The sequence below is a fragment of the Carcharodon carcharias genome, chromosome 17 (genome assembly GCF_017639515.1).
Source record: "Carcharodon carcharias isolate sCarCar2 chromosome 17, sCarCar2.pri, whole genome shotgun sequence".
NCBI lineage: Eukaryota > Metazoa > Chordata > Chondrichthyes > Lamniformes > Lamnidae > Carcharodon > Carcharodon carcharias.
In genome coordinates, this window is record NC_054483.1 from 28707642 (window position 1) to 28735612 (window position 27971).

Consider the following 27971-nt stretch of genomic DNA (forward strand, 5'->3'; position numbering starts at 1 on the left):
ACAGTGAATGAGGGTTTGGGAGAGGGCAGTGAATGGGGTTTTGGGGGAGGGCAGTGAATGAGGGTTTGGGGGAGGGCAGTGAATGAGGGTTTGTGGGAGGGCAGTGAATGGGAGTTTGTGTGAAGGGCAGAAAATGAGGGTTTTGTGGAGGGCAGAGAATGGGGGGTTTTGGATATGGCAGTGAATGAGGGTTTGGACGAGGGCAGTGAATGAGGGTTGGGGGAGGGCTGTGAATGAGGGTTTGGACGAGGGCAGTGAATGAGGGTTTGGGGGAGGACAGTGAATGAGGGTTTGGGAGAGGGCAGTGAATGGGGTTTTGGGGGAGGGAAGTGAATGAGGGTTTGGGGGAGGGCAGTGAATGAAGGTTTGGGGGAGGGCAGTGAATGGGAGTTTGTGTGAAGGGCAGAAAATGGGGGTTTTGGGGAGGGCAGAGAATGGGGGGTTATGGATATGGCAGTGAATGGGGGTTTGGGGAATGGCAGTGAATAAGCATTTGGTGAGGGCAGTGAATGAGCGTTTGGGGGAGGGCAGTGATTGGAAGTTTGTGGGAGGGCAGTGAATGAGTGTTTATGGGAGGGCAGTGAATGAGGGTTTGGGGAGGGCAGTGAATGAGGGTTTGGGGGAGGGCAGTGAATGAGGGTTTGGGGGAGGGCAGTGAGTGAGGATTTGGGGAGGGCAGTGAATGGGGGGGTTAGGAGCAGGGCAGTGAATGGGGTTTTGGCTGAGGGCAGTGAATGAGGGCTTGGGGGAGGGCAGTGAATGGGGGGGATAGGGGGACGGCAGTGAATGGGATTTAGGGTGAGGGCAGTGAATGGGGATTTGGGGGAGGGCAGTGAATGGGGGGGGGGTTTGGGGATGGGCAGTGACCAGGGGCATTTGGGGGAGTGCAGACAATGACTATTTGGCGGAGGGCAGTGAATGGGAGTTTTGGTGGAGGCCAGTGAATGAGGGTTTGGGGAGGGCAGTGAATGAGTGTTTAGGGGAGGGCAGTGAACGAGGGTTTGGGGGAGGGCAGTGAATGGGGATTTGGGGGAGGGCCGTGAATGAGGGTTTTGGAGAGGGCAGTGAATGTGGATTTGGGGGAGGGCAGTGAATGAGGTTTTGGGGGAGAGCAGTGAATGAGGGTTTGGGGGAGGGCAGTGAATGGGGATTTGGGGGAGGGCAGTGAGTGAAGATTTGGGGTAGGGCAGTGAATGAGGGTTTGGGCAGGGCAGTGAATGTGGGTTTGGGTGAGGGCAGTGAATGAGGGCTTGGGGGAGGGCAGTGAATGGGGGGGTTAGGGGGACGGCAGTGAATGGGATTTAGGGTGAGGGCAGTGAATAAGGATTTGGGGGAGGACAGTGAATGAGGGTTTTCGGAGGGCAGTGAATGGGGGGGGTTAGGTGGAGGGCAGTGAATGGGGTTTTGGGGGAAGGCAGTGTATGAGGGTTTGGGGGAGGGCAGTGAATGAGGGTTTGGGGAGGGCAGTGAATGAAGGTTTGGGGGAGGGCAGTGAATGGGAGTTTGTGTGAAGGGCAGAAAATGGGGGTTTTGGGGAGGGCAGAGAATGGGGGGTTATGGATATGGCAGTGAATCGGGGTTTGGGGAATGGCAGTGAATAAGCATTTGGTGAGGGCAGTGAATGAGCGTTTGGGGGAGGGCAGTGAATTGGGGTTTGTGGGAAGGGCTGTAAATGAGGGTTTGGGAAAGGGCAGTGATTGGAAGTTTGTGGGAGGGCAGTGAATGAGTGTTTATGGGAGGGCAGTGAATAGGGGTTTTGGACGAGGGCAGTGAATGAGGGTTTGGGGCAGGGCAGTGAATGAGGGTTTGGGGGAGGACAGTGAATGAGGGTTTGGGGGAGAGCAGTGAATGAGGGTTTGGACGAGGGCAATGAATGAGGGATTGGACGAGGGCAGTGAATGAGGGTTTGTGGAGGGCAGTGAATGAGGGTTTGGATGAGGGCAGTGAATGAGGGTTTGGGGGAGGACCGTGAATGAGGGTTTGGTGGAGGGCAGTGAATGGGGATTTGGGGGAGGGCAGTGAACGAGGGTTTGGGGGAGGGCAGTGAATGAAGGTTTGGAAGAGGGCAGTGAATGGGGATTTGGAGGAGGGCAGTGAATGAGGGGTTGGGAGAGGGCAGTGAATGAGGATTTGGGGGAGGGCAGTGAATGAGGTTTTGGGGGAGGGCAGTGAATGAGGGTTTGGGGGAGGGCAGTGAATGGGGATTTGGGGGAGGGCAGTGAGTGAGGATTTGGGGGAGGGCAGTGAATGAGGGTTTGGGGAGGGCAGTGAATGGGGCTTTGGGTGAGGGCAGTGAATGAGGGCTTGGGGGAGGGCAGTGAATGGGGGGGGTTAGGGGGACGGCAGTGAATGGGATTTACGGTGAGGGCAGTGAATGAGGATTTGGGGGAGGACAGTAAATGAGGGTTTTGGGAGGGCAGTAAATGGGGGGGGTTAGGTGGAGTGCAGTGAATGGGGTTTTGGGTGAGGGCAGTGAATGAGGGCTTGGGGGAGGGCAGTGAATGGGCGGGATATGGGGACGGCAGTGAATGGGATTTAGGGTGAGGGCAGTGAATGGGTGGGTTTTGGATAGGGCAGATAATGAGGATTTGGGGGAGGGCAGTGAATGAGGGTTTGGGGGAGGGCAGTGAATGAGTGTTTGGGGGCGGGCAGTGTATGGAGGGATTTGGGGAGGGCAGTGAATGAGGGCTTGGGGGAGGGCAGTGAATGAGCGTTTGGGGGAGGGCAGTGAATGGGGGTTTGTGGGAAGGGCTGTAAATGAGGGTTTGGGGTAGGGCAGTGATTGGAAGTTTGTGGGAGGGCAGTGAATGAGTGTTTGGGGGAGGGCAGTTAATGGGGGTTTTGGACGAGGGCAGTGAATGAGGGTTTGTAGGAAGTGCAGTGAATGAGGGTTTGTGGGAAGGGCAGTGAATGAGGGTTTGGGGAGGGCAGTGAATGAGGAGATCTGGGCGAAGGCAGTGAATGAGTGTTTGGGGGAGGGCACTGATTGAGGGTTTGTGGGAGGCATTGAACGATGGTTTGGGGGAGGGCAGAGAATGAGGGTTTGGGGGAGGGCAGTGAATGAGGGTTTGGGGAGGGCAGTGAATGAGGGTTTGGGGGAGCGCAGTGAATGAGGGTTTGGGGAGGGCAGTGAATGGGGTTTTGGGTGAAGGCAGTGAATGGGGTTTTGGGTGAGGGCAGTGAATGAGGGTTTGGGGAGGTAAGTGAATGGGGATTTGGGGGAGGGCAGTGAATGGGGATTTGGGGGAGGGCAGTGAATGAGGATTTGGGGGAGGGCAGTGAATGAGGGTTTGGGGAGGGCAGTGAATGAGGCTTTGGGGGAGGACAGTGAATGAGGGTTTGGGGAGGGCAGTGAATGGGGGTGTTAGGTGGAGCGCAGTGAATGGGGTTTTGGGTGAGGGCCGTGAATGTGGTTTTGGGTGAGGGCAGTGAATGAGTTTTTGGGTGAGGGCAGTGGATGGGGTTTTAGGTGAGGCCAGTGAATGAATGCTTGGGGGAGGGCAGTGAATAGGGGCGGGTGGGGGACGGCAGTGAATGGGATTTAGGGTGAGGGCAGCGAATTTGGGTTTGTGGGAAGGGCAGAGAATGGGGATTTGGGGGAGGGCAGTGAATAAGGGTTTGGGGTAACAACAGCAAATGGCGCGTTGGTGAGAGGGCAGTTGATGAAGATTTCGGGGTCGGCATGAATGAGGGTCTTTGGTGAGGGCAGTGAATGGGTGGGTTTTGGATAGGGCAGATAATGAGGATTTGGGGGAGGGCAGTGAATGAGTGTTTGTGGGAGAGCAGTGAATGCGTGTTTGTGGGAAGGGCAGTGAATGAGGGTTTGTGGAAGGGCAGTGAATGAGGATTTGGGGGAGGGCAGTGAATGAGGGTTTTTGGGGGAGGGCAGTGAATGAGGGTTTGGGGGAGGGCAGTGAATGAGGGTTTGTGGGAAGGGCAGTGAATGAGGATTTGGGGGAGGGCAGTGAATGAGCGTTTTGGGGAGGGCAGTGAATGGGGATTTGGGGGAGGGCAGTGAATGAGGATTTGGGGGAGGGCAGTGTATGAGCTTTTTGGGGAGGGCAGTGAATGGGGATTTGGGGGAAGCAGTGAACGAGGATTTGTGTGAGGGCAGTGAATGGGGTTTTTGGTGAGGGCAGTGAATGAGGGTTTGGGGGAGGGCAGTGAATGAGGGTTTGGGGAGGGCTGTTAATGAGGGTTTGGGGAGGGGAGTGAATGGGGTTTTGGGTGAGGGCAGTGAATGAGGGTTTGGGTGAGGGCAGTGAATGAGGGCTTGGGGGAGGGCAGTGAATGGGGGGGTTAGGGGGACGGCAGTGAATGGGATTTAGGGTGAGGGCAGTGAATGAGGATTTGGGGGAGGACAGTGAATGAGGGTTTTCGGAGGGCAGTGAATGGGGGGGTTAGGTGGAGGGCAGTGAATGGGGTTTTGGGGGAAGGCAGTGTATGAGGGTTTGGGGGAGGGCAGTGAATGAGGGTTTGGGGGAGGGCAGTGAATGAAGGTTTGGGGGAGGGCAGTGAATGAGGGTTTGTGGGAAGGGCAGTGAATGAGGATTTGGGGGAGGGCAGTGAATGAGGGTTTTTGGGGGAGGGCAGTGAATGAGGGTTTGGGGGAGGGCAGTGAATGAGGGTTTGTGGGAAGGGCAGTGAATGAGGATTTGGGGGAGGGCAGTGAATGAGCGTTTTGGGGAGGGCAGTGAATGGGGATTTGGGGAGGGCAGTGAATGAGGATTTGGGGGAGGGCAGTGTATGAGCTTTTTGGGGAGGGCAGTGAATGGGGATTTGGGGGAAGCAGTGAACGAGGATTTGTGTGAGGGCAGTGAATGGGGTTTTTGGTGAGGGCAGTGAATGAGGGTTTGGGGGAGGGCAGTGAATGAGGGTTTGGGGAGGGCTGTTAATGAGGGTTTGGGGAGGGGAGTGAATGGGGTTTTGGGTGAGGGCAGTGAATGAGGGTTTGGGTGAGGGCAGTGAATGAGGGCTTGGGGGAGGGCAGTGAATGGGGGGGTTAGGGGGACGGCAGTGAATGGGATTTAGGGTGAGGGCAGTGAATGAGGATTTGGGGGAGGACAGTGAATGAGGGTTTTCGGAGGGCAGTGAATGGGGGGGTTAGGTGGAGGGCAGTGAATGGGGTTTTGGGGGAAGGCAGTGTATGAGGGTTTGGGGGAGGGCAGTGAATGAGGGTTTGGGGGAGGGCAGTGAATGAAGGTTTGGGGGAGGGCAGTGAATGGGAGTTTGTGTGAAGGGCAGAAAATGGGGGTTTTGGGGAGGGCAGAGAATGGGGGGTTATGGATATGGCAGTGAATCGGGGTTTGGGGAATGGCAGTGAATAAGCATTTGGTGAGGGCAGTGAATGAGCGTTTGGGGGAGGGCAGTGAATTGGGGTTTGTGGGAAGGGCTGTAAATGAGGGTTTGGGAAAGGGCAGTGATTGGAAGTTTGTGGGAGGGCAGTGAATGAGTGTTTATGGGAGGGCAGTGAATAGGGGTTTTGGACGAGGGCAGTGAATGAGGGTTTGGGGCAGGGCAGTGAATGAGGGTTTGGGGGAGGACAGTGAATGAGGGTTTGGGGGAGAGCAGTGAATGAGGGTTTGGACGAGGGCAATGAATGAGGGATTGGACGAGGGCAGTGAATGAGGGTTTGTGGAGGGCAGTGAATGAGGGTTTGGATGAGGGCAGTGAATGAGGGTTTGGGGGAGGACCGTGAATGAGGGTTTGGTGGAGGGCAGTGAATGGGGATTTGGGGGAGGGCAGTGAACGAGGGTTTGGGGGAGGGCAGTGAATGAAGGTTTGGAAGAGGGCAGTGAATGGGGGGTTGGTGAGAGGGCATTGAATGAGGGTTTGGGGGAGGGCAGTGAATGAGGGTTTGCGGGAGGGCAGTGAATGAGGGTTTGGGGGAAGGCAGTGTGAATGAGGGTTTGGGGGAATAACAGTGAATGAGGGGTTGGTGAGAGGGCAGTGAATGAAGATTTGGGGGCGGGCAATGAATGAGGGTTTGTGGGAAGGGCAGTGAATGGGAGTTTGTGTGAAGGGCAGTGAATGAGTGTTTGGGGGAGGGCAATAAATGGGCGTTTTGGGGAGGGCAATGAATGGAGGGTTGGTGAGAGGGCAGTGAATGAGGATTTTGGGGAATAATAGTGAATGGATGTTTGGTGAGAGGGTAGTGAATGCGGGTTTTGGGGAGGGCAGTGAATGGAGGGTTGGTGATATGGCATTGAATGAGGGTTTAGGGGAATAATAGTGAATGGATAGTTGGTGAGAGGGCAGTGAATGAGGGTTTGGTGGAAGGCAATGTATGAGTGTTTGGGGGAGGGCAGTGAATGAGGGTTTGGGGGAGGGCAGTGAATGGGGGGTTTAGGGGAGGACATTGAATGAGGGTTTGTGGGAGGGCAGTGAATGGGTGTTTGGGGGAGGGCAGTGAATGAGCGTTTGGATAAGGGCTGTGAATGGGGAGATTTGGGGAGGGCTGTGAATGGGAGTTTGGAGGAGGGCAGTGAATGAGGGTTTGGGGAAGACCTGTGAATGGGGAGATTTGGGGAGGGCACTGAATGAGGGTTTGGGGGATGGCAGTAGATGAGTGTTTGGGTGTGGGCAGTGAATGGGGGGGTTTTGGATAGGGTAGACAATGAGGATTTGGCAGAGGGCAGTGAATGGGAGTTTTGGCGGAGGGCAGTGAATGAGGGTTTGGGGAGGGCAGAGAACAAGTGTTTGGGGGACGGCAGTGCATGAGGGTTTGTTTGAGTGGAAGTGAATGAGGGTTTGGGGGTGGGAAGTGAATGAAGGTTTGTCGGAGGGCAGTGAATGAGGGCTTGGGGGAGGACAGTGAATGAGTGTTTGTGGGAGGGCACTGAATTAGGGTTTGGGGGAGGGCAGTGAATGAACGTTTGGGGGAGGGCATTGAATGAAGGTTTGGGGGAGGGCAGTGAATGGGAGTTTGTGTGAAGGGCAGTGAATGACTGTTTGTGGAGGGCAGTGAATGGGGTTATTTGGACAGGGCATTGAATGGGGGTTTGGGGAAAGGCAGTGAATGGGGGTTTGGGGGAGGGCATTGAATGAGGATTTGGGGAGGGCAGTAAATGGGGGGTTTTGGATATGGCAGTGAATGGGGGTTTGGGGACGGGCAGTTAATGTGTGTTTGTGGGAAGGGCTGTAAATGAAGGTTTGGGGAAGGACAGTGATTGCAAGTTTGTGGGAGGGCAGTGAATGAGTGTTTGTGGGAGGGCAGTGAATAGGGGGTTTGGACGAGGGCAGTGAATGAGGGTTTGGGGGAGTCAGTGAATGAGGGTTTGGGGGAGGACAGTGAATGAGGGTTTGGACGAGGGCAGTGAATGAGGGTTGGGGGAGGGCAGAGAATGAGGGTTTGGACGAGGGCAGTGAATGAGGGTTTAGCGGAGGAGAGTGAATGGGGGTTTGGGAGAGGGCAGTGAATGGGGTTTTGGGGGAGGGCAGTGAATGAGGGTTTTGGGGAGGGCAGTGAAAGAGGGTTTGGGGGAGGGCAGAGAATGGGAGTTTGTGTGAAGGGCAGAAAATGAGGGTTTTGGGGAGGGCAGAGAATGGGGGGTTTTGGATATGGCAGTGAATGAGGGTTTGGACGAGGTCAGTGAATGAGGGTTGGGGGAGGGCAGTGAATGAGGGTTTGGACGAGGGCAGTGAATGAGGGTTTGGGGGAGGACAGTGAATGAGGGTTTGGGAGAGGGCAGTGAATGGGGTTTTGGGGGAGGGCAGTGAATGAGGGTTTGGGGGAGGGCAGTGAATGAGGGTTTGTGGGAGGGCAGTGAATGGGAGTTTGTGTGAAGGGCAGAAAATGAGGGTTTTGTGGAGGGCAGAGAATGGGGGGTTTTGGATATGGCAGTGAATGAGGGTTTGGACGAGGGCAGTGAATGAGGGTTGGGGGAGGGCTGTGAATGAGGGTTTGGACGAGGGCAGTGAATGAGGGTTTGGGGGAGGACAGTGAATAAGGGTTTGGGAGAGGGCAGTGAATGGGGTTTTGGGGGAGGGAAGTGAATGAGGGTTTGGGGGAGGGCAGTGAATGAAGGTTTGGGGGAGGGCAGTGAATGGGAGTTTGTGTGAAGGGCAGAAAATGGGGGTTTTGGGGAGGGCAGAGAATGGGGGGTTATGGATATGGCAGTGAATGGGGGTTTGGGGAATGGCAGTGAATAAGCATTTGGTGAGGGCAGTGAATGAGCGTTTGGGGGAGGGCAGTGATTGGAAGTTTGTGGGAGGGCAGTGAATGAGTGTTTATGGGAGGGCAGTGAATGAGGGTTTGGGGAGGGCAGTGAATGAGGGTTTGAGGGAGGGCAGTGAATGAGGGTTTGGGGGAGGGCAGTGAGTGAGGATTTGGGGAGGGCAGTGAATGGGGGGGTTAGGAGCAGGGCAGTGAATGGGGTTTTGGCTGAGGGCAGTGAATGAGGGCTTGGGGGAGGGCAGTGAATGGGGGGGATAGGGGGACGGCAGTGAATGGGATTTAGGGTGAGGGCAGTGAATGGGGATTTGGGGGAGGGCAGTGAATGGGGGGGGGTTTGGGGATGGGCAGTGACCAGGGGCATTTGGGGGAGTGCAGACAATGACTATTTGGCGGAGGGCAGTGAATGGGAGTTTTGGTGGAGGCCAGTGAATGAGGGTTTGGGGAGGGCAGTGAATGAGTGTTTAGGGGAGGGCAGTGAACGAGGGTTTGGGGGAGGGCAGTGAATGGGGATTTGGGGGAGGGCCGTGAATGAGGGTTTTGGAGAGGGCAGTGAATGTGGATTTGGGGGAGGGCAGTGAATGAGGTTTTGGGGGAGAGCAGTGAATGAGGGTTTGGGGGAGGGCAGTGAATGGGGATTTGGGGGAGGGCAGTGAGTGAAGATTTGGGGTAGGGCAGTGAATGAGGGTTTGGGCAGGGCAGTGAATGTGGGTTTGGGTGAGGGCAGTGAATGAGGGCTTGGGGGAGGGCAGTGAATGGGGGGGTTAGGGGGGACGGCAGTGAATGGGATTTAGGGTGAGGGCAGTGAATGAGGATTTGGGGGAGGACAGTGAATGAGGGTTTTCGGAGGGCAGTGAATGGGGGGGTTAGGTGGAGGGCAGTGAATGGGGTTTTGGGGGAAGGCAGTGTATGAGGGTTTGGGGGAGGGCAGTGAATGAGGGTTTGGGGAGGGCAGTGAATGAAGGTTTGGGGGAGGGCAGTGAATGGGAGTTTGTGTGAAGGGCAGAAAATGGGGGTTTTGGGGAGGGCAGAGAATGGGGGGTTATGGATATGGCAGTGAATCGGGGTTTGGGGAATGGCAGTGAATAAGCATTTGGTGAGGGCAGTGAATGAGCGTTTGGGGGAGGGCAGTGAATTGGGGTTTGTGGGAAGGGCTGTAAATGAGGGTTTGGGAAAGGGCAGTGATTGGAAGTTTGTGGGAGGGCAGTGAATGAGTGTTTATGGGAGGGCAGTGAATAGGGGTTTTGGACGAGGGCAGTGAATGAGGGTTTGGGGCAGGGCAGTGAATGAGGGTTTGGGGGAGGACAGTGAATGAGGGTTTGGGGGAGAGCAGTGAATGAGGGTTTGGACGAGGGCAATGAATGAGGGATTGGACGAGGGCAGTGAATGAGGGTTTGTGGAGGGCAATGAATGAGGGTTTGGATGAGGGCAGTGAATGAGGGTTTGGGGGAGGACCGTGAATGAGGGTTTGGTGGAGGGCAGTGAATGGGGATTTGGGGGAGGGCAGTGAACGAGGGTTTGGGGGAGGGCAGAGAATGGGAGTTTGTGTGAAGGGCAGAAAATGAGGGTTTTGGGGAGGGCAGAGAATGGGGGGTTTTGGATATGGCAGTGAATGAGGGTTTGGACGAGGTCAGTGAATGAGGGTTGGGGGAGGGCAGTGAATGAGGGTTTGGACGAGGGCAGTGAATGAGGGTTTGGGGGAGGACAGTGAATGAGGGTTTGGGAGAGGGCAGTGAATGGGGTTTTGGGGGAGGGCAGTGAATGAGGGTTTGGGGGAGGGCAGTGAATGAGGGTTTGTGGGAGGGCAGTGAATGGGAGTTTGTGTGAAGGGCAGAAAATGAGGGTTTTGTGGAGGGCAGAGAATGGGGGGTTTTGGATATGGCAGTGAATGAGGGTTTGGACGAGGGCAGTGAATGAGGGTTGGGGGAGGGCTGTGAATGAGGGTTTGGACGAGGGCAGTGAATGAGGGTTTGGGGGAGGACAGTGAATAAGGGTTTGGGAGAGGGCAGTGAATGGGGTTTTGGGGGAGGGAAGTGAATGAGGGTTTGGGGGAGGGCAGTGAATGAAGGTTTGGGGGAGGGCAGTGAATGGGAGTTTGTGTGAAGGGCAGAAAATGGGGGTTTTGGGGAGGGCAGAGAATGGGGGGTTATGGATATGGCAGTGAATGGGGGTTTGGGGAATGGCAGTGAATAAGCATTTGGTGAGGGCAGTGAATGAGCGTTTGGGGGAGGGCAGTGATTGGAAGTTTGTGGGAGGGCAGTGAATGAGTGTTTATGGGAGGGCAGTGAATGAGGGTTTGGGGAGGGCAGTGAATGAGGGTTTGAGGGAGGGCAGTGAATGAGGGTTTGGGGGAGGGCAGTGAGTGAGGATTTGGGGAGGGCAGTGAATGGGGGGGTTAGGAGCAGGGCAGTGAATGGGGTTTTGGCTGAGGGCAGTGAATGAGGGCTTGGGGGAGGGCAGTGAATGGGGGGGATAGGGGGACGGCAGTGAATGGGATTTAGGGTGAGGGCAGTGAATGGGGATTTGGGGGAGGGCAGTGAATGGGGGGGGGTTTGGGGATGGGCAGTGACCAGGGGCATTTGGGGGAGTGCAGACAATGACTATTTGGCGGAGGGCAGTGAATGGGAGTTTTGGTGGAGGCCAGTGAATGAGGGTTTGGGGAGGGCAGTGAATGAGTGTTTAGGGGAGGGCAGTGAACGAGGGTTTGGGGGAGGGCAGTGAATGGGGATTTGGGGGAGGGCCGTGAATGAGGGTTTTGGAGAGGGCAGTGAATGTGGATTTGGGGGAGGGCAGTGAATGAGGTTTTGGGGGAGAGCAGTGAATGAGGGTTTGGGGGAGGGCAGTGAATGGGGATTTGGGGGAGGGCAGTGAGTGAAGATTTGGGGTAGGGCAGTGAATGAGGGTTTGGGCAGGGCAGTGAATGTGGGTTTGGGTGAGGGCAGTGAATGAGGGCTTGGGGGAGGGCAGTGAATGGGGGGGTTAGGGGGACGGCAGTGAATGGGATTTAGGGTGAGGGCAGTGAATGAGGATTTGGGGGAGGACAGTGAATGAGGGTTTTCGGAGGGCAGTGAATGGGGGGGTTAGGTGGAGGGCAGTGAATGGGGTTTTGGGGGAAGGCAGTGTATGAGGGTTTGGGGGAGGGCAGTGAATGAGGGTTTGGGGAGGGCAGTGAATGAAGGTTTGGGGGAGGGCAGTGAATGGGAGTTTGTGTGAAGGGCAGAAAATGGGGGTTTTGGGGAGGGCAGAGAATGGGGGGTTATGGATATGGCAGTGAATCGGGGTTTGGGGAATGGCAGTGAATAAGCATTTGGTGAGGGCAGTGAATGAGCGTTTGGGGGAGGGCAGTGAATTGGGGTTTGTGGGAAGGGCTGTAAATGAGGGTTTGGGAAAGGGCAGTGATTGGAAGTTTGTGGGAGGGCAGTGAATGAGTGTTTATGGGAGGGCAGTGAATAGGGGTTTTGGACGAGGGCAGTGAATGAGGGTTTGGGGCAGGGCAGTGAATGAGGGTTTGGGGGAGGACAGTGAATGAGGGTTTGGGGGAGAGCAGTGAATGAGGGTTTGGACGAGGGCAATGAATGAGGGATTGGACGAGGGCAGTGAATGAGGGTTTGTGGAGGGCAGTGAATGAGGGTTTGGATGAGGGCAGTGAATGAGGGTTTGGGGGAGGACCGTGAATGAGGGTTTGGTGGAGGGCAGTGAATGGGGATTTGGGGGAGGGCAGTGAACGAGGGTTTGGGGGAGGGCAGTGAATGAAGGTTTGGAAGAGGGCAGTGAATGGGGATTTGGAGGAGGGCAGTGAATGAGGGGTTGGGAGAGGGCAGTGAATGAGGATTTGGGGGAGGGCAGTGAATGAGGTTTTGGGGGAGGGCAGTGAATGAGGGTTTGGGGGAGGGCAGTGAATGGGGATTTGGGGGAGGGCAGTGAGTGAGGATTTGGGGGAGGGCAGTGAATGAGGGTTTGGGGAGGGCAGTGAATGGGGCTTTGGGTGAGGGCAGTGAATGAGGGCTTGGGGGAGGGCAGTGAATGGGGGGGTTAGGGGGACGGCAGTGAATGGGATTTACGGTGAGGGCAGTGAATGAGGATTTGGGGGAGGACAGTAAATGAGGGTTTTGGGAGGGCAGTAAATGGGGGGGGTTAGGTGGAGTGCAGTGAATGGGGTTTTGGGTGAGGGCAGTGAATGAGGGCTTGGGGGAGGGCAGTGAATGGGCGGGATATGGGGACGGCAGTGAATGGGATTTAGGGTGAGGGCAGTGAATGGGTGGGTTTTGGATAGGGCAGATAATGAGGATTTGGGGGAGGGCAGTGAATGAGGGTTTGGGGGAGGGCAGTGAATGAGTGTTTGGGGGAGGGCAGTGTATGGAGGGGTTTGGGGAGGGCAGTGAATGAGGGCTTGGGGGAGGGCAGTGAATGAGCGTTTGGGGGAGGGCAGTGAATGGGGGTTTGTGGGAAGGGCTGTAAATGAGGGTTTGGGGTAGGGCAGTGATTGGAAGTTTGTGGGAGGGCAGTGAATGAGTGTTTGGGGGAGGGCAGTTAATGGGGGTTTTGGCGGAGGGCAGTGAATGAGGGTTTGTAGGAAGTGCAGTGAATGAGGGTTTGTGGGAAGGGCAGTGAATGAGGGTTTGGGGAGGGCAGTGAATGAGGAGATCTGGGCGAAGGCAGTGAATGAGTGTTTGGGGGAGGGCACTGATTGAGGGTTTGTGGGAGGCATTGAACAATGGTTTGGGGGAGGGCAGAGAATGAGGGTTTGGGGGAGGGCAGTGAATGAGGGTTTGGGGAGGGCAGTGAATGAGGGTTTGGGGGAGCGCAGTGAATGAGGTTTTGGGGAGGGCAGTGAATGGGGTTTTGGGTGAAGGCAGTGAATGGGGTTTTGGGTGAGGGCAGTGAATGAGGGTTTGGGGAGGTAAGTGAATGGGGATTTGGGGGAGGGCAGTGAATGGGGATTTGGGGGAGGGCAGTGAATGAGGATTTGGGGGAGGGCAGTGAATGAGGGTTTGGGGAGGGCAGTGAATGAGGCTTTGGGGGAGGACAGTGAATGAGGGTTTGGGGAGGGCAGTGAATGGGGGTGTTAGGTGGAGCGCAGTGAATGGGGTTTTGGGTGAGGGCCGTGAATGTGGTTTTGGGTGAGGGCAGTGAATGAGTTTTTGGGTGAGGGCAGTGGATGGGGTTTTAGGTGAGGCCAGTGAATGAATGCTTGGGGGAGGGCAGTGAATAGGGGCGGGTGGGGGACGGCAGTGAATGGGATTTAGGGTGAGGGCAGCGAATTTGGGTTTGTGGGAAGGGCAGAGAATGGGGATTTGGGGGAGGGCAGTGAATAAGGGTTTGGGGTAACAACAGCAAATGGCGCGTTGGTGAGAGGGCAGTTGATGAAGATTTCGGGGTCGGCATGAATGAGGGTCTTTGGTGAGGGCAGTGAATGGGTGGGTTTTGGATAGGGCAGATAATGAGGATTTGGGGGAGGGCAGTGAATGAGTGTTTGTGGGAGAGCAGTGAATGCGTGTTTGTGGGAAGGGCAGTGAATGAGGGTTTGTGGGAAGGGCAGTGAATGAGGATTTGGGGGAGGGCAGTGAATGAGGGTTTTTGGGGGAGGGCAGTGAATGAGGGTTTGGGGGAGGGCAGTGAATGAGGGTTTGTGGGAAGGGCAGTGAATGAGGATTTGGGGGAGGGCAGTGAATGAGCGTTTTGGGGAGGGCAGTGAATGGGGATTTGGGGGAGGGCAGTGAATGAGGATTTGGGGGAGGGCAGTGTATGAGCTTTTTGGGGAGGGCAGTGAATGGGGATTTGGGGGAAGCAGTGAACGAGGATTTGTGTGAGGGCAGTGAATGGGGTTTTTGGTGAGGGCAGTGAATGAGGGTTTGGGGGAGGGCAGTGAATGAGGGTTTGGGGAGGGCTGTTAATGAGGTTTGGGGAGGGGAGTGAATGGGGTTTTGGGTGAGGGCAGTGAATGAGGGTTTGGGTGAGGGCAGTGAATGAGGATTTGGGGTTGGGCAGTGAACGAGGGCTAGGGGGAGGGCAGTGAATGGGGGTTTAGGGGGACGGCAGTGAATGGGACGTAGGGTGAGGGCTGTGAATGAGGATTTGGGGGAGGACAGTGAATGAGGGTTTGAGGAGGGCAGTGAATTGCAGGGGTTAGGTGGAGCGCAGTGAATGGGGTTTTGGGTGAGGGCAGTGAATGGGGTTTTGGGTGAGGGCAGTGAATGAGGGCTTGGGGGAGGGCAGTGAATGGGGGGGTTAGGGGGACAGCAGTGAATGGGATATAGGGTGAGGGCAGTGAATGGGGATTTGGGGGAGGGCAGTGAATGGGGATTTGGGGGAGGGCAGTGAATGGGAGTTTGGGGGAGGGCAGTGAATAGGGGGTTTGGACGTGGGCAGTGAATGAGGGTTTGGGGGAGTCAGTGAATGAGGGTTTGGGGGAGGACAGTGAATGAGGGTTTGGACGAGGGCAGTGAATGAGGGTTGGGGGTGGGCAGTGAATGAGGGTTTGGACGAGGGCAGTGAATGAGGGTTTAGCGGAGGAGAGTGAATGAGGGTTTGGGAGAGGGCAGTGAATGGGGTTTTGGGGGAGGGCAGTGAATGAGGGTTTTGGGGAGGGCAGTGAAAGAGGGTTTGGGGGAGGGCAGAGAATGAAGGTTTGGGGGAGGGCAGTGAATGGGAGTTTGTGTGAAGGGCAGAAAATGAGGGTTTTGGGGAGGGCAGAGAATGGGGGGTTTTGGATATGGCAGTGAATGAGGGTTTGGACGAGGTCAGTGAATGAGGGTTGGGGGAGGGCAGTGAATGAGGGTTTGGACGAGGGCAGTGATTGAGGGTTTGGGGGAGGACAGTGAATGAGGGTTTGGGAGAGGGCAGTGAATGGGGTTTTGGGGGAGGGCAGTAAATGAGGGTTTGGGGGAGGGCAGTGAATGAGGGTTTGTGGGAGGGCAGTGAATGGGAGTTTTTGTGAAGGGCAGAAAATGAGGGTTTTGTGGAGGGCAGAGAATGGGGGGTTTTGGATATGGCAGTGAATGAGGGTTTGGACGAGGGCAGTGAATGAGGGTTGGGGGAGGGCTGTGAATGAGGGTTTGGACGAGGGCAGTGAATGAGGGTTTGGGGGAGGACAGTGAATGAGGGTTTGGGAGAGGGCAGTGAATGGGGTTTTGGGGGAGGGAAGTGAATGAGGGTTTGGGGGAGGGCAGTGAATGAAGGTTTGGGGGAGGGCAGTGAATGGGAGTTTGTGTGAAGGGCAGAAAATGGGGGTTTTGGGGAGGGCAGAGAATGGGGGGTTATGGATATGGCAGTGAATGGGGGTTTGGGGAATGGCAGTGAATAAGCATTTGGTGAGGGCAGTGAATGAGCGTTTGGGGGAGGGCAGTGATTGGAAGTTTGTGGGAGGGCAGTGAATGAGTGTTTATGGGAGGGCAGTGAATGAGGGTTTGGGGAGGGCAGTGAATGGGGGTGTTAGGTGGAGCGCAGTGAATGGGGTTTTGGGTGAGGGCCGTGAATGTGGTTTTGGGTGAGGGCAGTGAATGAGTTTTTGGGTGAGGGCAGTGGATGGGGTTTTAGGTGAGGCCAGTGAATGAATGCTTGGGGGAGGGCAGTGAATAGGGGCGGGTGGGGGACGGCAGTGAATGGGATTTAGGGTGAGGGCAGCGAATTTGGGTTTGTGGGTAGGGCAGAGAATGGGGATTTGGGGGAGGGCAGTGAATAAGGGTTTGGGGTAACAACAGCAAATGGCGCGTTGGTGAGAGGGCAGTTGATGAAGATTTCGGGGTCGGCATGAATGAGGGTCTTTGGTGAGGGCAGTGAATGGGTGGGTTTTGGATAGGGCAGATAATGAGGATTTGGGGGAGGGCAGTGAATGAGTGTTTGTGGGAGAGCAGTGAATGCGTGTTTGTGGGAAGGGCAGTGAATGAGGGCTTGTGGGAAGGGCAGTGAATGAGGATTTGGGGGAGGGCAGTGAATGAGGGTTTTTGGGGGAGGGCAGTGAATGAGGGTTTGGGGGAGGGCAGTGAATGAGGGTCTGTGGGAAGGGCAGTGAATGAGGATTTGGGGGAGGGCAGTGAATGAGCGTTTTGGGGAGGGCAGTGAATGGGGATTTGGGGGAGGGCAGTGAATGAGGATTTGGGGGAGGGCAGTGTATGAGCTTTTTGGGGAGGGCAGTGAATGGGGATTTGGGGGAAGCAGTGAACGAGGATTTGTGTGAGGGCAGTGAATGGGGTTTTTGGTGAGGGCAGTGAATGAGGGTTTGGGGAGGGCAGTGAATGAGGGTTTGGGGAGGGCTGTTAATGAGGGTTTGGGGAGGGGAGTGAATGGGGTTTTGGGTGAGGGCAGTGAATGAGGGTTTGGGTGAGGGCAGTGAATGAGGATTTGGGGTTGGGCAGTGAACGAGGGCTAGGGGGAGGGCAGTGAATGGGGGTTTAGGGGGACGGCAGTGAATGGGACGTAGGGTGAGGGCTGTGAATGAGGATTTGGGGGAGGACAGTGAATGAGGGTTTGAGGAGGGCAGTGAATTGCAGGGGTTAGGTGGAGCGCAGTGAATGGGGTTTTGGGTGAGGGCAGTGAATGGGGTTTTGGGTGAGGGCAGTGAATGAGGGCTTGGGGGAGGGCAGTGAATGGGGGGGGTTAGGGGGACAGCAGTGAATGGGATATAGGGTGAGGGCAGTGAATGGGGATTTGGGGGAGGGCAGTGAATGGGGATTTGGGGGAGGGCAGTGAATGGGAGTTTGGGGGAAGTCAGTGAATAGGGGGTTTGGACGTGGGCAGTGAATGAGGGTTTGGGGGAGTCAGTGAATGAGGGTTTGGGGGAGGACAGTGAATGAGGGTTTGGACGAGGGCAGTGAATGAGGGTTGGGGGGAGGGCAGTGAATGAGGGTTTGGACGAGGGCAGTGAATGAGGGTTTAGCGGAGGAGAGTGAATGAGGGTTTGGGAGAGGGCAGTGAATGGGGTTTTGGGGGAGGGCAGTGAATGAGGGTTTTGGGGAGGGCAGTGAAAGAGGGTTTGGGGGAGGGCAGAGAATGAAGGTTTGGGGGAGGGCAGTGAATGGGAGTTTGTGTGAAGGGCAGAAAATGAGGGTTTTGGGGAGGGCAGAGAATGGGGGGGTTTTGGATATGGCAGTGAATGAGGGTTTGGACGAGGTCAGTGAATGAGGGTTGGGGGAGGGCAGTGAATGAGGGTTTGGACGAGGGCAGTGATTGAGGGTTTGGGGGAGGACAGTGAATGAGGGTTTGGGAGAGGGCAGTGAATGGGGTTTTGGGGGAGGGCAGTAATGAGGGTTTGGGGGAGGGCAGTGAATGAGGGTTTGTGGGAGGGCAGTGAATGGGAGTTTGTGTGAAGGGCAGAAAATGAGGGTTTTGTGGAGGGCAGAGAATGGGGGGTTTTGGATATGGCAGTGAATGAGGGTTTGGACGAGGGCAGTGAATGAGGGTTGGGGGAGGGCTGTGAATGAGGGTTTGGACGAGGGCAGTGAATGAGGGTTTGGGGGAGGACAGTGAATGAGGGTTTGGGAGAGGGCAGTGAATGGGGTTTTGGGGGAGGGAAGTGAATGAGGGTTTGGGGGAGGGCAGTGAATGGGAGTTTGTGTGAAGGGCAGAAAATGGGGGTTTTGGGGAGGGCAGAGAATGGGGGGTTATGGATATGGCAGTGAATGGGGGTTTGGGGAATGGCAGTGAATAAGCATTTGGTGAGGGCAGTGAATGAGCGTTTGGGGGAGGGCAGTGATTGGAAGTTTGTGGGAGGGCAGTGAATGAGTGTTTATGGGAGGGCAGTGAATGAGGGTTTGGGGAGGGCAGTGAATGAGGGTTTGAGGGAGGGCAGTGAATGAGGGTTTGGGGGAGGGCAGTGAGTGAGGATTTGGGGAGGGCAGTGAATGGGGGGGTTAGGAGGAGGGCAGTGAAAGGGGTTTTGGCTGAGGGCAGTGAATGAGGGCTTGGGGGAGGGCAGTGAATGGGGGGATAGGGGGACGGCAGTGAATGGGATTTAGGGTGAGGGCAGTGAATGGGGATTTGGGGGAGGGCAGTGAATGGGGGGGGGTTTGGGGATGGGCAGTGACCAGGGGCATTTGGGGGAGTGCATACAATGACTATTTGGCGGAGGTCAGTGAAAGGGAGTTTTGGTGGTGGCCAGTGAATGAGGGTTTGGGGAGGGCAGTGAATGAGTGTTTAGGGGAGGGCAGTGAACGAGGGTTTGGGGGAGGGCAGTGAATGGGGATTTGGGGGAGGGCCATGAATGAGGGTTTTGGAGAGGGCAGTGAATGTGGATTTGGGGGAGGGCAGTGAATGAGGTTTTGGGGGAGAGCAGTGAATGAGGGTTTGGGGGAGGGCAGTGAATGGGGATTTGGGGGAGGGCAGTGAGTGAAGATTTGGGGGAGGGCAGTGAATGAGGGTTTGGGCAGGGCAGTGAATGTGGGTTTGGGTGAGGGCAGTGAATGAGGGCTTGGCGGAGGGCAGTGAATGGGGGGGTTAGGGGGACGGCAGTGAATGGGATTTAGGGTGAGGGCAGTGAATGAGGATTTGGGGGAGGACAGTGAATGAGGGTTTTCGGAGGGCAGTGAATGGGGGGGTTAGGTGGAGGGCAGTGAATGGGGTTTTGGGGGAAGGCAGTGAATGAGGGTTTGGGGAGGGCAGTGAATGAGGGTTTGGGGGAGGGCAGTGAATGAAGGTTTGGGGGAGGGCAGTGAATGGGAGTTTGTGTGAAGGGCAGAAAATGGGGGTTTTGGGGAGGGCAGAGAATGGGGGGTTATGGATATGGCAGTGAATCGGGGTTTGGGGAATGGCAGTGAATAAGCATTTGGTGAGGGCAGTGAATGAGCGTTTGGGGGAGGGCAGTGAATTGGGGTTTGTGGGAAGGGCTGTAAATGAGGGTTTGGGAAAGGGCAGTGATTGGAAGTTTGTGGGAGGGCAGTGAATGAGTGTTTATGGGAGGGCAGTGAATAGGGGTTTTGGACGAGGGCAGTGAATGAGGGTTTGGGGCAGGGCAGTGAATGAGGGTTTGGGGGAGGACAGTGAATGAGGGTTTGGGGGAGAGCAGTGAATGAGGGTTTGGACGAGGGCAATGAATGAGGGATTGGACGAGGGCAGTGAATGAGGGTTTGTGGAGGGCAGTGAATGAGGGTTTGGATGAGGGCAGTGAATGAGGGTTTGGGGGAGGACCGTGAATGAGGGTTTGGTGGAGGGCAGTGAATGGGGATTTGGGGAGGGGCAGTGAACGAGGGTTTGGGGGAGGGCAGTGAATGAAGGTTTGGAAGAGGGCAGTGAATGGGGGGTTGGTGAGAGGGCATTGAATGAGGGTTTGGGGGAGGGCAGTGAATGAGGGTTTGCGGGAGGGCAGTGAATGAGGGTTTGGGGGAAGGCAGTGTGAATGAGGGTTTGGGGGAATAACAGTGAATGAGGGGTTGGAGAGAGGGCAGTGAATGAAGATTTGGGGGCGGGCAATGAATGAGGGTTTGTGGGAAGGGCAGTGAATGGGAGTTTGTGTGAAGGGCAGTGAATGAGTGTTTGGGGGAGGGCAATAAATGGGCGTTTTGGGGAGGGCAATGAATGGAGGGTTGGTGAGAGGGCAGTGAATGAGGATTTTGGGGAAAAATAGTGAATGGATGGTTGGTTAGAGGGTAGTGAATGCGGGTTTTGGGGAGGGCAGTGAATGGAGGGTTGGTGATATGGCATTGAATGAGGGTTTAGGGGAATAATAGTGAATGGATAGTTGGTGAGAGGGCAGTGAATGAGGGTTTGGTGGAAGGCAATGTATGAGTGTTTTGGGGAGGGCAGTGAATGAGGGTTTGGGGGAGGGCAGTGAATGGGGGGTTTAGGGGAGGACATTGAATGAGGGTTTGTGGGAGGGCAGTGAATGGGTGTTTGGGGGAGGGCAGTGAATGAGCTTTTGGATAAGGGCTGTGAATGGGGAGATTTGGGGAGGGCTGTGAATGGGAGTTTGGAGGAGGGCAGTGAATGAGGGTTTGGGGAAGACCTGTGAATGGGGAGATTTGGGGAGGGCACTGAATGAGGGTTTGGGGGATGGCAGTAGATAAGTGTTTGGGTGAGGGCAGTGAATGGGGGGGTTTTGGATAGGGTAGACAATGAGGATTTGGCAGAGGGCAGTGAATGGGAGTTTTGGCGGAGGGCAGTGAATGAGGGTTTGGGGAGGGCAGAGAACAAGTGTTTGGGGGACGGCAGTGCATGAGGGTTTGTTTGAGTGGAAGTGAATGAGGGTTTGGGGGTGGGAAGTGAATGAAGGTTTGTCGGAGGTCAGTGAATGAGGGTTTGGGGGAGGGCAGTGAATGGGACTTTGTGTGAAGGGCTGTGAATGAGATGGTTTGGAGGAAACGGAGAATGAGGTGGTTTGGGGGAGGGCAATGAATCGGTGGTTGGTGAGAGGGCAGTGATTGAGGATTTGGGGGAGGGCAGTGAATGGGGGCTTTGGGGGAGGGCAGTGAATGAGGGTTTTGGCGGAGGGCAGTGATGGGAGTTTGGGGGAGGGCAGTGAATGAGGGTTTGGGGAAGAGCTGTGAATGGGGAGATTTGGGGAGGGCTGTGAATGGGGGTTTGGGGGAGGGCAGAGACCAGAGGCATTTGGGGAGGGCACTGAATGAGGGTTTGGGGGATGGCAGTAAATGAGTGTTTGGGTGAGGGCAGTGAATAGGGGGGATTTGGATAGGGTAGACAATGAGGATTTGGCAGAGGGCAGTGAATGGGAGTTTTGGCAGAGGGCAGTGAATGATTGTTTGGGGGAGGGCAGTGAATGGGAGTTTGTGTGAAGGGATGTGAATGAGATGGTTTGGGGGAAGCGGAGAATGAGGTGGTTTGGGGAGGGCAATGAATGGGTTGTTGGTGGAGAGGGCAGTGATTGAGGGTTTGGTGAGGGCAGTGCATGGGGGGGGTCTGGATACGGCAGTGAATGGGGGTTTGGGCGAGGACAGTGAGTGAGGGTTTGGGGGGGGCAGTGAATGGGAGTTTGTGGGAGGGCTGTGAATGGGGAGATTTGGGGAGGGCTGTGAAAGAGGGTTTGAGTGAGGGCTCTGAATGAGGGTTTGGGGGGAGAGCAGTGAATGGGGACTGGGAAAAGAGAAATTAATTGGGGTGTTTGGGGCAGGTAGTAAATGGGGGGGGTTTGGGAGAGGGAAGTGAATGAGGTTTGGGGAGGGCAGTGAATGAGGGTTCTGGGGGAGGGCAGAGAATGGGGGTTTGGGGAGGGCAGAGAACAAGTGTTTGGGGGACGGCAGTGCATGAGGGTTTGTTTGAGTGGAAGTGAATGAGGGTTTGGGGGTGGGAAGTGAATGAAGGTTTGTCGGAGGGCAGTGAATGAGGGTTTGGGGGGAGGGCAGTGAATGGGACTTTGTGTGAAGGGCTGTGAATGAGATGGTTTGGAGGAAACGGAGAATGAGGTGGTTTGGGGGAGGGCAATGAATCGGTGGTTGGTGAGAGGGCAGTGATTGAGGATTTGGGGGAGGGCAGTGAATGGGGGCTTTGGGGGAGGGCAGTGAATGAGGGTTTGGCGGAGGGCAGTGATGGGAGTTTGGGGGAGGGCAGTGAATGAGGGTTTGGGGAAGAGCTGTGAATGGGGAGATTTGGGGAGGGCTGTGAATGGGGGTTTGGGGGAGGGCAGAGACCAGAGGCATTTGGGGAGGGCACTGAATGAGGGTTTGGGGGATGGCAGTAAATGAGTGTTTGGGTGAGGGCAGTGAATAGGGGGGATTTGGATAGGGTAGACAATGAGGATTTGGCAGAGGGCAGTGAATGGGAGTTTTGGCAGAGGGCAGTGAATGATTGTTTGGGGGAGGGCAGTGAATGGGAGTTTGTGTGAAGGGATGTGAATGAGATGGTTTGGGGGAAGCGGAGAATGAGGTGGTTTGGGGAGGGCAATGAATGGGTTGTTGGTGAGAGGGCAGTGATTGAGGGTTTGGTGAGGGCAGTGAATGGGGGGGGTCTGGATACGGCAGTGAATGGGGGTTTGGGCGAGGACAGTGAGTGAGGGTTTGGGGGGGGCAGTGAATGGGAGTTTGTGGGAGGGCTGTGAATGGGGAGATTTGGGGAGGGCTGTGAAAGAGGGTTTGAGTGAGGGCTCTGAATGAGGGTTTGGGGGAGAGCAGTGAATGGGGACTGGGAAAAGAGAAATTAATTGGGGTGTTTGGGGCAGGTAGTAAATGGGGGGGGTTTGGGAGAGGGAAGTGAATGAGGTTTGGGGAGGGCAGTGAATGAGGGTTCTGGGGGAGGGCAGAGAATGGGGGGGTTTTGGATAGGGGAGATAATCAGGATTTGGGGGAGGGCAGTGAATGATGGTTTGGGGGAGGGCAGTGAATGAAGGTTTGTGGGAGGGCAAGTGAATTATTGTTTGGGGGAGGGCAGTGAATGGGAGTTTGTGTGAAGGGCTGTGAATGAGATGGTTTGGGGGAAGCGGAGAATGAGGTGGTTTGGAGAGGGCAATGAATGGGTTGTTGGTGAGAGGGCAGTGATTGAGGGATGGTGAGGGCAGTGAATGGGGGGGGTTTTGGATACGGCAGTGAATGGGGGGTTGGTGAGAGGGCAGTGAATGAGGATTTTGGGGAATAATAGTGAATGGATGGTTGGTGAGAGGGTAGTGAATGCGGGTTTGGGGGAGGGCAGTGAATGGAGGGTTGGTGATATGGCATTGAATGAGGGTTTAGGGGAATAATAGTGAATGGATAGTTGGTGAGAGGGCAGTGAATGAGGGTTTGGTGGAAGGCAATGTATGAGTGTTTGGGGGAGGTCAGTGAATGAGGGTTTGGGGGAGCGCAGTGAATGAGGGTTTGGGGAGGGCAGTGAATGGGGTTTTGGGTGAAGGCAGTGAATGGGGTTTTGGGTGAGGGCAGTGAATGAGGGTTTGGGGAGGTAAGTGAATGGGGATTTGAGGGAGGGCAGTGAATGGGGATTTGGGGGAGGGCAGTGAATGAGGATTTGGGGGAGGGCAGTGAATGAGGGTTTGGGGAGGGCAGTGAATGAGGCTTTGGGGGAGGACAGTGAATGAGGGTTTGGGGAGGGCAGTGAATGGGGGTGTTAGGTGGAGCGCAGTGAATGGGGTTTTGGGTGAGGGCCGTGAATGGGGTTTTGGGTGAGGGCAGTGAATGAGGTTTTGGGTGAGGGCAGTGGATGGGGTTTTAGGTGAGGCCAGTGAATGAATGCTTGGGGGAGGGCAGTGAATAGGGGGGGGGTGGGGGACGGCAGTGAATGGGATTTAGGGTGAGGGCAGCGAATTTGGGTTTGTGGGAAGGGCAGAGAATGGGGATTTGGGGGAGGGCAGTGAATAAGGGTTTGGGGTAACAACAGCAAATGGCGCGTTGGTGAGAGGGCAGTTGATGAAGATTTCGGGGTCGGCATGAATGAGGGTCTTTGGTGAGGGCAGTGAATGGGTGGGTTTTGGATAGGGCAGATAATGAGGATTTGGGGGAGGGCAGTGAATGAGTGTTTGTGGGAGAGCAGTGAATGCGTGTTTGTGGGAAGGGCAGTGAATGAGGGTTTGTGGGAAGGGCAGTGAATGAGGATTTGGGGGAGGGCAGTGAATGAGGGTTTTTGGGGGAGGGCAGTGAATGAGGGTTTGGGGGAGGGCAGTGAATGAGGGTTTGTGGGAAGGGCAGTGAATGAGGATTTGGGGGAGGGCAGTGAATGAGCGTTTTGGGGAGGGCAGTGAATGGGGATTTGGGGGAGGGCAGTGAATGAGGATTTGGGGGAGGGCAGTGTATGAGCTTTTTGGGGAGGGCAGTGAATGGGGATTTGGGGGAAGCAGTGAACGAGGATTTGTGTGAGGGCAGTGAATGGGGTTTTTGGTGAGGGCAGTGAATGAGGGTTTGGGGGAGGGCAGTGAATGAGGGTTTGGGGAGGGCTGTTAATGAGGGTTTGGGGAGGGGAGTGATTGGGGTTTTGGGTGAGGGCAGTGAATGAGGGTTTGGGTGAGGGCAGTGAATGAGGATTTGGGGTTGGGCAGTGAACGAGGGCTAGGGGGAGGGCAGTGAATGGGGGTTTAGGGGGACGGCAGTGAATGGGACGTAGGGTGAGGGCTGTGAATGAGGATTTGGGGGAGGACAGTGAATGAGGGTTTGAGGAGGGCAGTGAATTGCAGGGGTTAGGTGGAGCGCAGTGAATGGGGTTTTGGGGGAGGGCAGTGAATGGGGTTTTGGGTGAGGGCAGTGAATGAGGGCTTGGGGGAGGGCAGTGAATGGGGGGGTTAGGGGGACAGCAGTGAATGGGATATAGGGTGAGGGCAGTGAATGGGGATTTGGGGGAGGGCAGTGAATGGGGATTTGGGGGAGGGCAGTGAATGGGAGTTTGGGGAGGGCAGTGAATAGGGGGTTTGGACGAGGGCAGTGAATGAGGGTTTGGGGGAGTCAGTGAATGAGGGTTTGGGGGAGGACAGTGAATGAGGGTTTGGACGAGGGCAGTGAATGAGGGTTGGGGGAGGGCAGTGAATGAGGGTTTGGACGAGGGCAGTGAATGAGGGTTTAGCGGAGGAGAGTGAATTAGGGTTTGGGAGAGGGCAGTGAATGGGGTTTTGGGGGAGGGCAGTGAATGAGGGTTTTGGGGAGGGCAGTGAAAGAGGGTTTGGGGGAGGGCAGAGAATGAAGGTTTGGGGGAGGGCAGTGAATGGGAGTTTGTGTGAAGGACAGAAAATGAGGGTTTTGGGGAGGGCAGAGAATGGGGGGTTTTGGATATGGCAGTGAATGAGGGTTTGGACGAGGTCAGTGAATGAGGGTTGGGGGAGGGCAGTGAATGAGGGTTTGGACGAGGACAGTGAATGAGGGTTTGGGGGAGGACTGTGAATGAGGGTTTGGGAGAGGGCAGTGAATGGGGTTTTGGGGGAGGGCAGTGAATGAGGGTTTGGGGGAGGGCAGTGAATGAGGGTTTGTGGGAGGGCAGTGAATGGGAGTTTGTGTGAAGGGCAGAAAATGAGGGTTTTGTGGAGGGCAGAGAATGGGGGGTTTTGGATATGGCAGTGAATGAGGGTTTGGACGAGGGCAGTGAATGAGGGTTGGGGGAGGGCTGTGAATGAGGGTTTGGACGAGGGCAGTGAATGAGGGTTTGGGGGAGGACAGTGAATGAGGGTTTGGGAGAGGGCAGTGAATGGGGTTTTGGGGGAGGGAAGTGAATGAGGGTTTGGGGGAGGGCAGTGAATGAAGGTTTGGGGGAGGGCAGTGAATGGGAGTTTGTGTGAAGGGCAGAAAATGGGGGTTTTGGGGAGGGCAGAGAATGGGGGGTTATGGATATGGCAGTGAATGGGGGTTTGGGGAATGGCAGTGAATAAGCATTTGGTGAGGGCAGTGAATGAGCGTTTGGGGGAGGGCAGTGATTGGAAGTTTGTGGGAGGGCAGTGAATGAGTGTTTATGGGAGGGCAGTGAATGAGGGTTTGGGGAGGGCAGTGAATGAGGGTTTGGGGGGAGGGCAGTGAATGAGGGTTTGGGGGAGGGCAGTGAGTGAGGATTTGGGGAGGGCAGTGAATGGGGGGGTTAGGAGGAGAGCAGTGAATGGGGTTTTGGCTGAGGGCAGTGAATGAGGGCTTGGGGGAGGGCAGTGAATGGGGGGGATAGGGGGACGGCAGTGAATGGGATTTAGGGTGAGGGCAGTGAATGGGGATTTGGGGGGAGGGCAGTGAATGGGGGGGGGGTTTGGGGATGGGCAGTGACCAGGGGCATTTGGGGGAGTGCAGACAATGACTATTTGGCGGAGGGCAGTGAATGGGAGTTTTGGTGGAGGCCAGTGAATGAGGGTTTGGGGAGGGCAGTGAATGAGTGTTTAGGGGAGGGCAGTGAACGAGGGTTTGGGGGAGGGCAGTGAATGGGGATTTGGGGGAGGGCCGTGAATGAGGGTTTTGGAGAGGGCAGTGAATGTGGATTTGGGGGAGGGCAGTGAATGAGGTTTTGGGGGAGAGCAGTGAATGAGGGTTTGGGGGAGGGCAGTGAATGGGGATTTGGGGGAGGGCAGTGAGTGAAGATTTGGGGTAGGGCAGTGAATGAGGGTTTGGGCAGGGCAGTGAATGTGGGTTTGGGTGAGGGCAGTGAATGAGGGCTTGGGGGAGGGCAGTGAATGGGGGGGTTAGGGGGACGGCAGTGAATGGGATTTAGGGTGAGGGCAGTGAATGAGGATTTGGGGGAGGACAGTGAATGAGGGTTTTCGGAGGGCAGTGAATGGGGGGGTTAGGTGGAGGGCAGTGAATGGGGTTTTGGGGGAAGGCAGTGTATGAGGGTTTGGGGGAGGGCAGTGAATGAGGGTTTGGGGAGGGCAGTGAATGAAGGTTTGGGGGAGGGCAGTGAATGGGAGTTTGTGTGAAGGGCAGAAAATGGGGGTTTTGGGGAGGGCAGAGAATGGGGGGTTATGGATATGGCAGTGAATCGGGGTTTGGGGAATGGCAGTGAATAAGCATTTGGTGAGGGCAGTGAATGAGCGTTTGGGGGAGGGCAGTGAATTGGGGTTTGTGGGAAGGGCTGTAAATGAGGGTTTGGGAAAGGGCAGTGATTGGAAGTTTGTGGGAGGGCAGTGAATGAGTGTTTATGGGAGGGCAGTGAATAGGGGTTTTGGACGAGGGCAGTGAATGAGGGTTTGGGGCAGGGCAGTGAATGAGGGTTTGGGGGAGGACAGTGAATGAGGGTTTGGGGGAGAGCAGTGAATGAGGGTTTGGACGAGGGCAATGAATGAGGGATTGGACGAGGGCAGTGAATGAGGGTTTGTGGAGGGCAGTGAATGAGGGTTTGGATGAGGGCAGTGAATGAGGGTTTGGGGGAGGACCGTGAATGAGGGTTTGGTGGAGGGCAGTGAATGGGGATTTGGGGGAGGGCAGTGAACGAGGGTTTGGGGGAGGGCAGTGAATGAAGGTTTGGAAGAGGGCAGTGAATGGGGGGTTGGTGAGAGGGCATTGAATGAGGGTTTGGGGGAGGGCAGTGAATGAGGGTTTGCGGGAGGGCAGTGAATGAGGGTTTGGGGGAAGGCAGTGTGAATGAGGGTTTGGGGGAATAACAGTGAATGAGGGGTTGGTGAGAGGGCAGTGAATGAAGATTTGGGGGCGGGCAATGAATGAGGGTTTGTGGGAAGGGCAGTGAATGGGAGTTTGTGTGAAGGGCAGTGAATGAGTGTTTGGGGGAGGGCAATAAATGGGCGTTTTGGGGAGGGCAATGAATGGAGGGTTGGTGAGAGGGCAGTGAATGAGGATTTTGGGGAATAATAGTGAATGGATGGTTGGTGAGAGGGTAGTGAATGCGGGTTTTGGGGAGGGCAGTGAATGGAGGGTTGGTGATATGGCATTGAATGAGGGTTTAGGGGAATAATAGTGAATGGATAGTTGGTGAGAGGGCAGTGAATGAGGGTTTGGTGGAAGGCAATGTATGAGTGTTTGGGGGAGGGCAGTGAATGAGGGTTTGGGAGAGGGCAGTGAATGGGGGGTTTAGGGGAGGACATTGAATGAGGGTTTGTGGGAGGGCAGTGAATGGGTGTTTGGGGGAGGGCAGTGAATGAGCGTTTGGATAAGGGCTGTGAATGGGGAGATTTGGGGAGGGCTGTGAATGGGAGTTTGGAGGAGGGCAGTGAATGAGGGTTTGGGGAAGACCTGTGAATGGGGAGATTTGGGGAGGGCACTGAATGAGGGTTTGGGGGATGGCAGTAGATGAGTGTTTGGGTGAGGGCAGTGAATGGGGGGGTTTTGGATAGGGTAGACAATGAGGATTTGGCAGAGGGCAGTGAATGAGAGTTTTGGCGGAGGGCAGTGAATGAGGGTTTGGGGAGGGCAGAGAACAAGTGTTTGGGGAAGGCAGTGCATGAGGGTTTGTTTGAGTGGAAGTGAATGAGGGTTTGGGGGTGGGAAGTGAATGAAGGTTTGTCGGAGGGCAGTGAATG